Source organism: Mustela nivalis (assembly GCF_964662115.1).
Source record: "Mustela nivalis genome assembly, chromosome: 9".
Taxonomy (NCBI): domain Eukaryota; kingdom Metazoa; phylum Chordata; class Mammalia; order Carnivora; family Mustelidae; genus Mustela; species Mustela nivalis.
Window position 1 is genome coordinate 8,468,697 of NC_139028.1, and position 11,777 is coordinate 8,480,473.

An 11,777-nucleotide genomic window follows, 5' to 3' on the forward strand; every position below is an offset into this window, starting at 1 on the left:
ACCCAGAGCCACCTGTCCAGTGTGCCTTTATGTAATGCATTTCCCGGGAGAGTCCCACGGCTTTGAACTGTATTACATCATGGGAAACACGCCAGATACGCCGCAGCTGAAAAATTTACTTATTCAAATATATCCTAAATCATCTGGAGGTTGGGTGTCGTGACTTAGCAAAAGTCAACCTTCTAGATCAAGAAATTAAATTGGCTCTTTATGTAGATGCCGTAATTCTGTGTCATCACGGTTCAGCCCTGCTTGAGAACCTCCTATTTCCCGTCAGCATGTGGATGGTAACAGGCTTGGTGCGGGTTTATAGAAGAAATGAATACTTCAAGATTTGGATTAGCTAATGTAGGTTTTATGAGGTTTTTCTGTGATCTTTGCATTGAATTAAAGTTCAAAGGCATTAGCTAGATAGTATATTTTCTGTTTCTGTTAATTTTAACAGTTTGAAGACTATCAGATACAAAATTTTAAAAAAATTTTTAAAGATTTATTTATTTGACAGACAGAGATCACAAGGAGCAGAGAGGCAGGCAGAGAGAGAGGGGGAAGCAGGCTACCTGCAGAGCAGAGAGCCCAATGTGGGGCTTGATCCCAGGACCCCAAAATCATGATCTGGGCTGCAGGCAGAGGCTTAACCCACTGAGCCACTCAGGTGCCCCTACAAATATTTTGAATAAATTTGAGTTACTCCCTTGGTTAGTCATTTCTGGAGACCAAGAAAGTAATCTTTTCTTGTCTTGTTCCTCTGAACTGTAATTAGGGAGAAATGAATGAACAGGACCAAGTCCCCGTCCCCGCCCATGGAAGCTTACACTCTAGGATGGGGGTATGGGGACCCCCTGTACAGTGGGAAACTGCCTGTCGTAGGTAACATACCAAGGATGGGGAACAGCTAATCCTTCCCATGGGAACCGAGGAACGATCATGTAGACGCTGACAGTTTAGTTGGAGTGAGAGAGCAACGAGGCATTCCCTGGGGCCGGCACGACGGGAGAACCCCGGGAAGGGAGAGCCCATGACAAAGAGCCGTTGGCGTTGCTGGGATGTGAGTGGCTGGGGAAGGAGTCTGGAATCAGGCTGTGAGGAGCCAGTCTCGTCTGCTAGGGGCTCCTGACTTTATCCTAAGCAGTGTCGAGGAGTGTTTCAAAGGAACAAAGTAGCATTATCAGGTTTGTCATGTTGTAACAAAGGGTGGCAGTTGCTGTCAAAAAGGACAATCATGGTTTTGTACTGTCCTCAGATACGCGTACTGTTATATTTACCATTTCCACCATTGTAACTGTGCAGTTTGGGCGCATCAGGTCCGTTCACGATACTGAACAGCCTTCACCCATGTCTATTTCCAGAACTTTTTAAATCATCATCAGAAGCTCTGTACCCATGACATGGGAACTCTTCCCTCCCCTGGTAATCTCAGTTCTGCGTCCTGTCTCTACGAGCGCGACTCCTCGACACATGTGAGCGTATTCATGTCACAGTCGTCCTTCGTGAATGGATTATGTCATGTAGCAAAGTGTCCTCAAGGTTCATCCCTGTTGTAGCAGGAATCAGAGTCCCTTCCTTCTTTTTTCTTTTTTTAAAAGATTTTCTTTATTTATTTGAGAGACAGAGTAAGAGAGAGCATGAGAGGGGAGAAGGTCAGAGGGAGACGCAGACTCCCCGTGGAGCTGGGAGCCTGACGCGGGACTTGATCCTGGGACTCAAGGATCGTGGCCTGAGCCGAAGGCAGTCACTTAACCCACTGAGCCACCCAGGCGTCCAGAGCTTCCTTCCTTCTTACGGCTGAATAATACTCCAGCACATGAATGTATCACATTTTATTTATCTATTTATCTGTCAACATCTTGGGTTGTTTCCACCGCCAGCTATTGTGAACAGCTGTGCAATGGTTCTCAGAGTACAAATGTCTGTTCCAGGCCGTTTTCCACCAGTCTGGGCAGACGCTTAGGAGTGGAATTGCTGGGCCATGTAACAATTTTACTACAAGTAGACTGGGTTCTTGGGAACCACCAAATGGTCTTCTATAGAGACAGCATCATTTTACATTCTGGCCAGTAACATAGGAGGATTTCAGTTTCTCCTCAGCCTCATCAAAATTTGTTATTTCCCATGTTTAAAACTTTTCTTTATTACAACCCTGAAGTGGTGTCTCATTATGGTTTTGATATATATTTCTAATGACCAGTGAATAATACTGAATGTTTGTTGTCCATTCGTAAATCTTCCTTATAGGAATATCTAGTCAAGCTTTTTGACTGTATTTTTAATTGGGTTGTCTTTTTGTTGTTGAGTTGTAGGAGTTCTTGACATAGTGTGGCTTTTAAACCCTTATCAAATATAGGATTTGCAAATATTTTTTCTCCCTCCTGTAGGTTGCCTTTTCATGCTCTTGATAATGTCCTTTGATGCACAAAAGTTTCTATCTTGATAAAGTCCAATTTAGTTATTTTTTTGTTGCTGCTTGTGCTTCTGGTGTTGGATCTAAAATCCCATTGCCAAGTTCAAAGTCATGAAGATTTCTGCCTGTGTGCTGAGAGATTTTTGTTTCTAGATCTTATCTGTAGGTGACGCATCCACACTTTATTATTTTTTTCTTTTTTTGAGTTTTTAAGTTTGTTAAAGTATGTATAACATTATTCTCAGGTGTACATAGAGTGATTCAGCACTCCCATACATCATCACTGCAGGTGCCTCCTCCCCCCCATCCCCTGTTCCTCCCCATCCCCTCGCCTGCCTCCCTCTGGTCACGGTCAGTGTGTTCTCTGTAGTTCAGTCCCTTTCTTGGTTTGCCTCTTTCTCTCTTTTTTTCCCCTCTGCTCATTTGCTGTGTTTCTTAAATTCCACATTTGAGTGCAATCATACGGGATCTGTCTTTCTCCGGCTGACTTATTTCACTCAGCATCACACTCTGGCTCCATCCACATTGTTGCAAACGGCAAGATCTCATTCTCTCTGATGGCCGAGTCGCATCCCGCTGTGGACACAGACCCCGTCTTCCGTATGCAGTCGTCAGCCAGTGCACGCTTTGGCTGCTTCCGTATCTTGGTTATTGAGACAATGCTGCTGTAAACATCAGGCTGCGTATTTCAGTTCAAATGTATATTTTTGTATTCTTTGGGTAAATACCCAGTAGTGCAATTTCTGGGTCATAGGGTAGCTCTATTTTCAACATTTTGAGGAACCTCCATGCTGTTTCCAGAGTGACTGCGCCAGCCTGCATTCCCACCAACAGTGTAGGAGGGTTCCCCATTCTCTGCAGCCTCACCAGCATCTGTTACTTCTTGTGCTTTTGATTTTACCCATTCTGACAGCTGTGTACATGCTCTGTTTTTTACAGCCTTCCTTTTCATGCCTCTGCTTTCCTCCTGCTGCAGTGTGATTTTTTGCTTTGATGTTCCGACCAGACAGATTTGTCCCACTGAAGGAGCTTTTTCCAGTCCTGATCAGTCCCCTTGCGTCAGAGTAACCTCTCTGTGCTGTGGATAGCTCAGCTGAAAAACAGGGGGGCACCTTTCTCTTTTGGTTGGTGAGGGGAATGATGAGGGGTCAAGTGCATAAGCTGGTAAGACTTTAATAAATGCTGGCTAGGATCTCGGTCATCGTCATTATGTGCTGGGGTTTTCATGCACTGCAATCTCTATGAATCCAGCATGATCATGAGATAATTAGGTATATAAGAAAAATAGGAAGTTTAAGTGGTCTTGTTCCAAGAATTTTACTGATGCTGATAATGCCAGTGTTTTCTGAGATGGGGGAACTATTTTAAATATCACATTGTGGCATGTTATAATAGTCATTAAAGATATCGTCTTATCATAGGTGCTATTGACTTTTTATTTTCTATATATTTTTAAAAAGACCTTAGTTATGTATCTGAGAGAGAGAGAGAGAGAGAGAGCAAGCGTGCACAAGGAGGGCAGTACGGAGAAGCAGACTCCCTGCCGAGCAGGGAGCCCGACATGGGACTTGATCCCAGAACCCTGGGACCATGACCTGAGCCCAAATCAGGTCTTAGCACAAGCGACGTCCGTGAATTTTAAATGCGTGGAAACATTTCACGTCCAGAAGGTGGGTTTTTGCAGAGCCAGGGAAGGTAGGGGGTCCCTCCGTGGACACAGCAGAGGGCGGGCATCCCTCCCACCATGTCTGATGACAGGCGACCCCGCTTCTTACAAGTTACACCTCGGAAAGAAAGGGAGTGACTGTGTCATCCCAGCCCAGCCCGGTGGACGGACGTCACTGTGCGTGCCTGACCTCCTCCGAGGGACTCAAGCTAGAGGTCTGCACAGAATGAAGAGTTGGAGGTGACAGGAGGCGGGTCACAGCCAAGCACTGGACGCAGATATGTGCAATACAGGGCTAAGTGTCCCTGTTCTTACCAAAAACCTTACCAGCTAAGTCTTCCGTTTCTTCTTCTGCTACTTCTGCTGGCTTCCAACCCCACAACATGGTTGTCTTTACTCTATTTTTACGACCAGGGGTCTCTCAGTAATCTCCAGATTGTCTTCTTATGACCCACGTTCTCTGAGCCTCCCTTTCCATTCCGAAGTTGCCCACCGAGGTATTTTCCTGGGCTCAGACCATCGTTTCTGCCGACGCAGGAACCCGGCCCCACGGCCACATCAAATAACATGACCCTCACGTCCAGGGCTACCTGGGATTCAAGCAAAGGGGAAGCCAGTCATTGGTGTCAGGCTGTACCTGAAACCGCAGTGGCAGACCCCCCGAATGTCATTTCCGGGGGGAAGAGTTTTGGCTTTCAGCCAGCCGCGCTGGGAGCATTTGCTCTGCCCTGGCCCTTCTTCTCTGCTTACACGGACGCTGATGATTAATTAGCTGTTGCTTGGAGACCTAACAGTTACTGGGATGTTCTATCATCTTGTTTCATGTCTCCACCTGTAAGTGGCTCAGAGGACTAGAATCAGCAATGGTTTTGAAGACAGCCAAGCCTCTTGGGGTGTGGGCTGAGCCCCGCGGGAGGAGGGACGCTACACGGCGCCCTCAGACCGCTCCCTGTGGCCACTTGGACCACACCCTCCGGTTCTCTTGAGACCAAGCCCACAGTCTTCCCTCCGTTTGCTCCTGTGATCCTGGCTCAGGGAATCCACTGGTTTGAACCCAGACTCACTCACCGTAGCCAGGGACATTTCTCTGATGCTTTGTGTTTTGTTCTGTACTGAATTATGTGGTTACACACTTGCCAAGCCTCCAAGGTCGGCGCCAGACCTACCAGCCTCTCCGGCAGCCTTTCCCACGAACACAGCAATGCAGGGCATGAACAAACGCTACGTACAAACACACTGGCAAAATAATTTTGGGAGACACTATACTAAAGCAAGTTAACAGTTTTGCTTCCTGCAGGATTTCCTAGAACCTCCAACATGCAAATCTGTGTTCTGAATCTATGATTTTACCTTCCAAACTTATTTGACTGAGGATTTCTTACTCTTTAGGCATTTTTGAGACGCAGGGTTCTGGCAAAGACTGCGTGGGGAGGGGTAAAGGTCTCATGCTGATCAGGCTCCTCTCGGTTGTTCACAAGGGGACACCCACCGTGGGGTACAAGGCCAATTGTCCCCCTTTTCTGGGCCATCAGTTTTCTGTCATTTTTTTTCTTTCTTCTTGCTTCCTGAAGTTATTCAGTCTTCTCAAAAATTTCCTGTGTTTGGCTGTTTTGCGTCCTTATTTGGGATGGGTGTTTCAGGATATCATTTTGCTGATCTGACATCAAAAGCTGAGCTGGTGGGGAGGCAGGATCACATGTAGGAAGACAACCGAGGTCCAAAGTTGCTCTCACTGAACACAGCTTTCCACGATTCCCTTAGAGAGGAGTGACCCCCAGACTAGGTGAATACTGGTGAGGGCAAGGGTAATGGGGAGGGAACTTTTCCTAAAACTAGCTAGGAATACTTCCTAAATTGTTTGGGTAACTCTTCCTTTATAATATTTTTAAATTCATCATAGACTCCAGTCGGGAGAGAAGACCTTTTCCTGATCCCATCTCTGAGGTGAGTGGACTCAGCACTGTCAAGAAATATTTATCTTTGGGGCATGTGGCTGGGCTCAGTCGGTGAAAAATGAGACTCTTGATCTTGGGGTTGTGAGCTGAAGCTCCACATTGGGTGTATGGATGACTTAAAAATAAGATCTTTTAAAAAAAAGTATATCCCCAGATCTTTTCTTAAATTTTAAAAAAATTTTAAACGTTTTTAAAAAAAATTATCCATTTGAGAGAGAAAGAGCAAGAGAGCATGAGCAGGGGCGGGGGTGTGTGTGGAGAGGCAGAGGGAGGGAGAAGCAGACTCCCCGCGGAGCAGGGCGCCCAACCCCGGGCTTGGTCCCAGGACGCCGGATCATGATCTGAGCTGAAGGCAGAGGCTTAACCAACTGAGCCACCCAGGTGCCCCTATATGACCTAATTTATTCATTCTTGCACCAAAAACATTGCTTTGTCCATTTTATGTGCTTGGTCCTAGGGAGAAAGGAGTGAACAGACATGTACTCCGGCCTCACACGTCTGGGGACACAGAATGGGACCATCTTACACGGGAAAGCATACATGAGTAACAGCGGCGTAGCAGGGGACTAAGTTGCTGCATCTGCGGGACTCTTCTCAGTCCTTACAGAATCTGATCACTCAGAGGCAACCAACACGGCAGACTCCTGCTTTCTCTCCTGCCGCGCTGCCCATTCGCTTATTCACACCCCCTCTGCTGTCCATCTCCTAACTCCTGGCAGTCCTCAAGGTTCTGTCCCCTTTCCTTCCGTGGTACGAATGCTCCTTGGGTCGTCTCTTCTTCATTTACGGTCCATTCCGTGATCAGGTGCTGGCTTGTCCAGTGCTGATGTGATCTTGTCCTGTCCCTGAATTCTGGCTCCTTCCTATTAGCTGTGTGGCAGCACACGTGTACAGACACCTCTAAACCTCATTTTCGGGGGATGATAATAGCCCATCACTTAGTTGCTGTTGGGATAAAGGACATGTTTGTGTAAAGCACTGACCTCATTTCCTGGCCTAAATTTGCCTAAATCTGCCCCCTTTAATTTGAATTTCCTGTTACCTTCTAGAAATGTCCATCTGGATGTTCCATTGGAACTACACGTCCTAAATGGAAATTGTGATTTCTTTCTCACTAATTTCCTTCTCCTCTGTGTTCCTTATTTCGGTGAATGTCACATAGTTCACACGTGGCTGCTGTGGCTCCGTGGGCATGCCGTGGACCGGGGCTCCCAGAGGTGTGGGGAGCAGTTCAGCTGGGGGCCTCCTAGCATCACAGACGCACAGAGGAGCTTGCTGACTCTCTGGTTTCTCTGGTCAGTTTATGGTGTTGTTCTGGGAGTCCTTCTCGGAGGTCTGGCCTTTCCGTGACTTTTATTAACAGGTGATTCCCTGTATTTCCTTTCTTCTAAAACTTGCAAAGGCAAATCCTGTCTCTCTCAACCGAATCCTGACTGATGTACCACTTCTTGGGATGACTTTGAGCAGAGAATGAAATGACACAGATCGCGGGTTTAAAACCGTGCTCTGACACATAGTAAGAGCCCAACAATCGGTCCGAGAATTACTTTAAGGCTCCAATCATCTGTGTCGTTGAAACCAATCACTCTGGGCTCTTCTGCCTAGAGACCTCCTGGATACGCTGTGGCGTATGAATGTTAACACCCTACCTCACCGTGATTCGTTTATCCAGATGAAATTACCACTGGCAAATCCCGCCTAGCTAATCCACAGGCTTTAATTGGACTTCACTAGTTTTTTCAGTCATGTCCTTTTCTGTCCCAGGGCCCAGTCCTGTATACGAAATGGCATTTAGCCTTTAACTCTGTCTCTCCCCTTTAAGCAGCAGATGAGCAAGAGAGGCGGCTAACGTCATGAGCCGGTCGACTAATGGTCTCGAGGTCTCTGACTATGTTCCTACGGCCGCGCGTCCTGACGGAACATTCAGAGATTGTAGGGCCCTGCTTTTCCTTGGTACCCAGGGAGACCGGTATGATTTTCGGTTTCCTAAATTAGGGCAGTATGACACACAGATACCCAACATTTAAAAAGAAGAGCTTTTTGTTTTGTTTTTGTTTGTTTTTCTTTTGCACTTGAATAAGGATACGGTTCAAACTGAATGTATAATTCTTGTTGTTACTTTGAACTCTGTTCCCTTCACAGCTCCTTTACGAGTAACGGCTACTGCTCGTCCAGCGCCTCTTACTGAGTGCTTACGGGCGACTTTGCTGGGAATCGTCACAGCAGAACTGACGGATAATTTTAGTGCGAGGTTGTTCCTTTGTGGTCTGCTTGGCGGCCCTCCCTCCGTGGGCCGGCCGCTCCTCCTTCCTGGGTCCCTCCCTGGGCCTTGGGGATATCAGTCCGGGAGTGGACGGGTGACCCCAGCCGCAGGTGTGAAGAGCCTATTCTGGCCTTGAGGTTCACAGCCGTCGACAGGAGCGTGTGTTTTGGGGCACGAGCCGTAAGAACCCGCGAGCTTGCCACAGCTGACGGCTGTCTCACGACCACATGCAGAACCCTAGTCTGAGACCAAAGCTGAGTAGGAGGCCGTGGATTTCCAGTCACGCCGTGGGGCTCCTTACATTGGGCCAGGGCTGAAGGGCTACTCAGGCCCGAAATTTCCCAGCAGGTTGCTGGAGCTCCCCGTGTACTGGTTGGCTGCTCAGTTTTCAATGCTGCGTGTTCGGGTTGGTTTCCTGAGGCTTTCAACCACATCATCCAGGAAGCGGTTACTGTCTGAGTTTCAAAGGTCCGTGGTGATGGGCGGCGGAGCTGGGGTTGGAGCCAGGCCTGCCTGTCGGTCAGGACCCTGGGCTGCCTTTCAGCCCCTCATGCCCACGTGGTCCCTCAGTCTGCGGCACGCGGCGCATGTCCATCCCCACCAGCGCTGGGCTGGGCCCTAGGCTGGACGTCCCATGACAGATTTCTAATACTAGGCTGTGTCGTGTGATCACCACGGTTATTAATACCAAATAGATAATAAAATGGTTTCACCCACTGAATTCCCGTCTGGGCTGATTCTCCTTCCTTCCTGACCCTGGTGTGGCCACCAAAAGCTGTGGTGACTCGAACCAGGGCCGTCACGGGGAGACTCTCCCAACCCATGGCTGCTGCCCTGCTTAGAGCCCTTAGCACCCATCTCTGGGAGTCTGGGTGAGTTGTTTACTCATGCATTCATTTACCAAAGATTTATAAAGCCTATGATGCGTGGTCTGGCCCGGAGGTAAGGCAAGGGGACCCGAGGAGAGTGACCTAGGGAATGTGCCCTCAGGAACGGGACACACAGAATCGGAGCAGTGTGGTCGGCGCGACAGTAAAGTGTTTGTGGAGACACTGAGGGGCGGACAGGAGGAAGAGTTAGGCGGCCTGGGGGCGCTGGCCGAGGCACCGAGAGCCATGGAGGCAGCGTCATACTGTCGACATCTGAAGTAATCTGTGTGTCCCGCTGCCTCGGTAGTCCCTGTGAGGAACGGTTCTGTCCTGGGGGCCCCGATTCCGCAATCAGTGCGGACCAGTCAGACCTGCTGCACAGTGGCTAGACCAATGGGAGTCGGGCTCCTGAATCGCCCCACGGCCACAACCGGGCCCTGGCGCTCGTGTTCATGGGCAGAGGCAGGCTGATCCCCGTCCCCCGCCCCAGCTGCCCAGCTGTGTCGCCCCATCCACACACTGCGCGTTCTCCTGTGGGCGCTCAGGTGAGGCTCCGAGGTCCCATACCGCGCGCTCACCTGCGCACGTCCCTTCAGGGGCGCTTCCCCGGGCCTCCCCTCCTCTGATCACCACATCTTTCCTTCTCGCTCCTTCTAGACCCTGAAGAACCAGTCGGGCAACTGTGATAGCCCAGAGCGTTCTGCTGGTCCTTCCCACTTACCCTCAGCAACACCAGCCCCCGAATGCTCAGCCCTCTGCTTCCTCCAAGTGCTCCGTCTTTCAGAGCCGACCCCTTGTGAGCGACCGTTGGTGATCCAGGCACCGACCTGGGAGAGGGGAGGACAGCTCCCCAAGGGTGTCACTTGGCACAAGGATCACTTTGAGCCACAGGGAGCTGAGAAGACACAGAGACGGGAAGAGTTCTCTGCCCTCTTCCTGAGGTCGCCTAAAGGCAGGCCGCACCTCCCGCCCCGTCCCTCTCTACCGGGAAGGATGGACGTAAGCACCCAGGACCCCGCTAGACCCTGACCAACCTGGAGGGGCACCAGAGGAATTACACACTGAACTTTACTGGCTCGATCGTCTCCTGCCTTGGCCCCTGATACATTTACCTTCTCACACGGTGCTCCCCCTAGAAACTCAGATTTCTTTTCCTAGGTCTTGTTTCTTCTCTGAAACGTAATGTATCTATTTCATGAAGGTGCCGTATAAACCCCAGTCTGAGCAGTCCCGATGTCTCAGCCGGCGCCCCCGTTAATACACTTCTGCTCTTCTCCATAATCTATTGTGAGTCTGATGGACAGGCCCCATCTGGAGAACCTGGAGGAGTCAGGAAGCAGTTTTCTCTCCTCCCCAAGAGTACTCACGGAGAACCCCGCGAGACGGTCCATGTGAGCTGGGGGAGAGGCACCCGGGACCCCAAGGTTCCGGCTATGCTCACAGAAGCCGTGCTCTCTGGACTGGGCAGGGCCAACCCACATGGGTCTCCTGCTGTGAACGGGCGTCTGGTTCCAGAATCCCAGGGGTCTTCCCTGCCACGGTGGGGGGCTTCTTAGATCCTGCAGGTGTGAACCATAATAAAATTATCCTTCTGGATCTCACTGTCATTAAACCTGGCAGCCTCGTCATTCTTCGGAGACATCAAGACTCTAAAGATCGTTGTTCTTTTCTCTTAGTGGCCGGAGGTGGACTTGCTGCAGCTCGTCGGTCGCCGGCGAGGGGTACTGTGGGGGCGCCGGCCACCCGGCCCGCTGCGCAGTGAGCAGAACCACAGGAAAGAACAGGTGAGGGGTAGTCTCGAGACCATCACTCCACGAATTCATCTTCCTACTGAATTAAACCGTCCCCTTTATCCTGAATGAAATGATCTTTATACACTGTCACTGAAACGTCTCCAGATACGCGAAGACGTACAGGCGAGCTCACAGCAAGCAGCTAAACAATATGGTTCGTATCTACCTACTTTCCAGTCGCAGAAATAAATACACATTTAACTATAAAACGTGTGTGACGGTGGTTTCTTCTGGGGAGGGGTGCCCAGTGCGACACTGATGACGGGAAATCCTCGCTTCGTACCTGGTTAACCGTAAAAGCTGACTTTGTTGCACGTTTCGGGCCCTGTTCGCCGCCTTCCTGTTTGCTCTCCTGACTCTCTACAAGCCCGCGAGGAACTGAGAAGAGCAGCAACGTGTGAACGACATTATGCCCGAGTTGTGACTGTGGACAGACCGGGGTGGGACCGGCACGCGACCTCAGTGCCCTGCGCTCAGCTTCCTCACCTGCAAGCTGTGAGCACAAGTGGTCCGTGAGGAATGGGGCTGCTGTGCAGAGCACTTGGGGCGCCCGGCAGACCTCCCTTCACTGCAGCTCGGCTCTGGGCACACCCAGGGCCTGGGGCAGCTGATCCTGCCCCTTGCACCCGGGCCGTGGGCCCACAGGTACCCGATTCGGCACGTGGACACCATTGTTCTAAGTTCTTATTATTAATTACAGCTGTTAACCTCCTACTGAGCCTAATTTACAAATTAAACTTTATCACAGGTGTGTGCAGGTAGGAGGGAAACCCGGTCTGTAGGATTGGGTACCACCGTGGTCCCAGGTGTGCACCGGGGTCTCGGCCTGT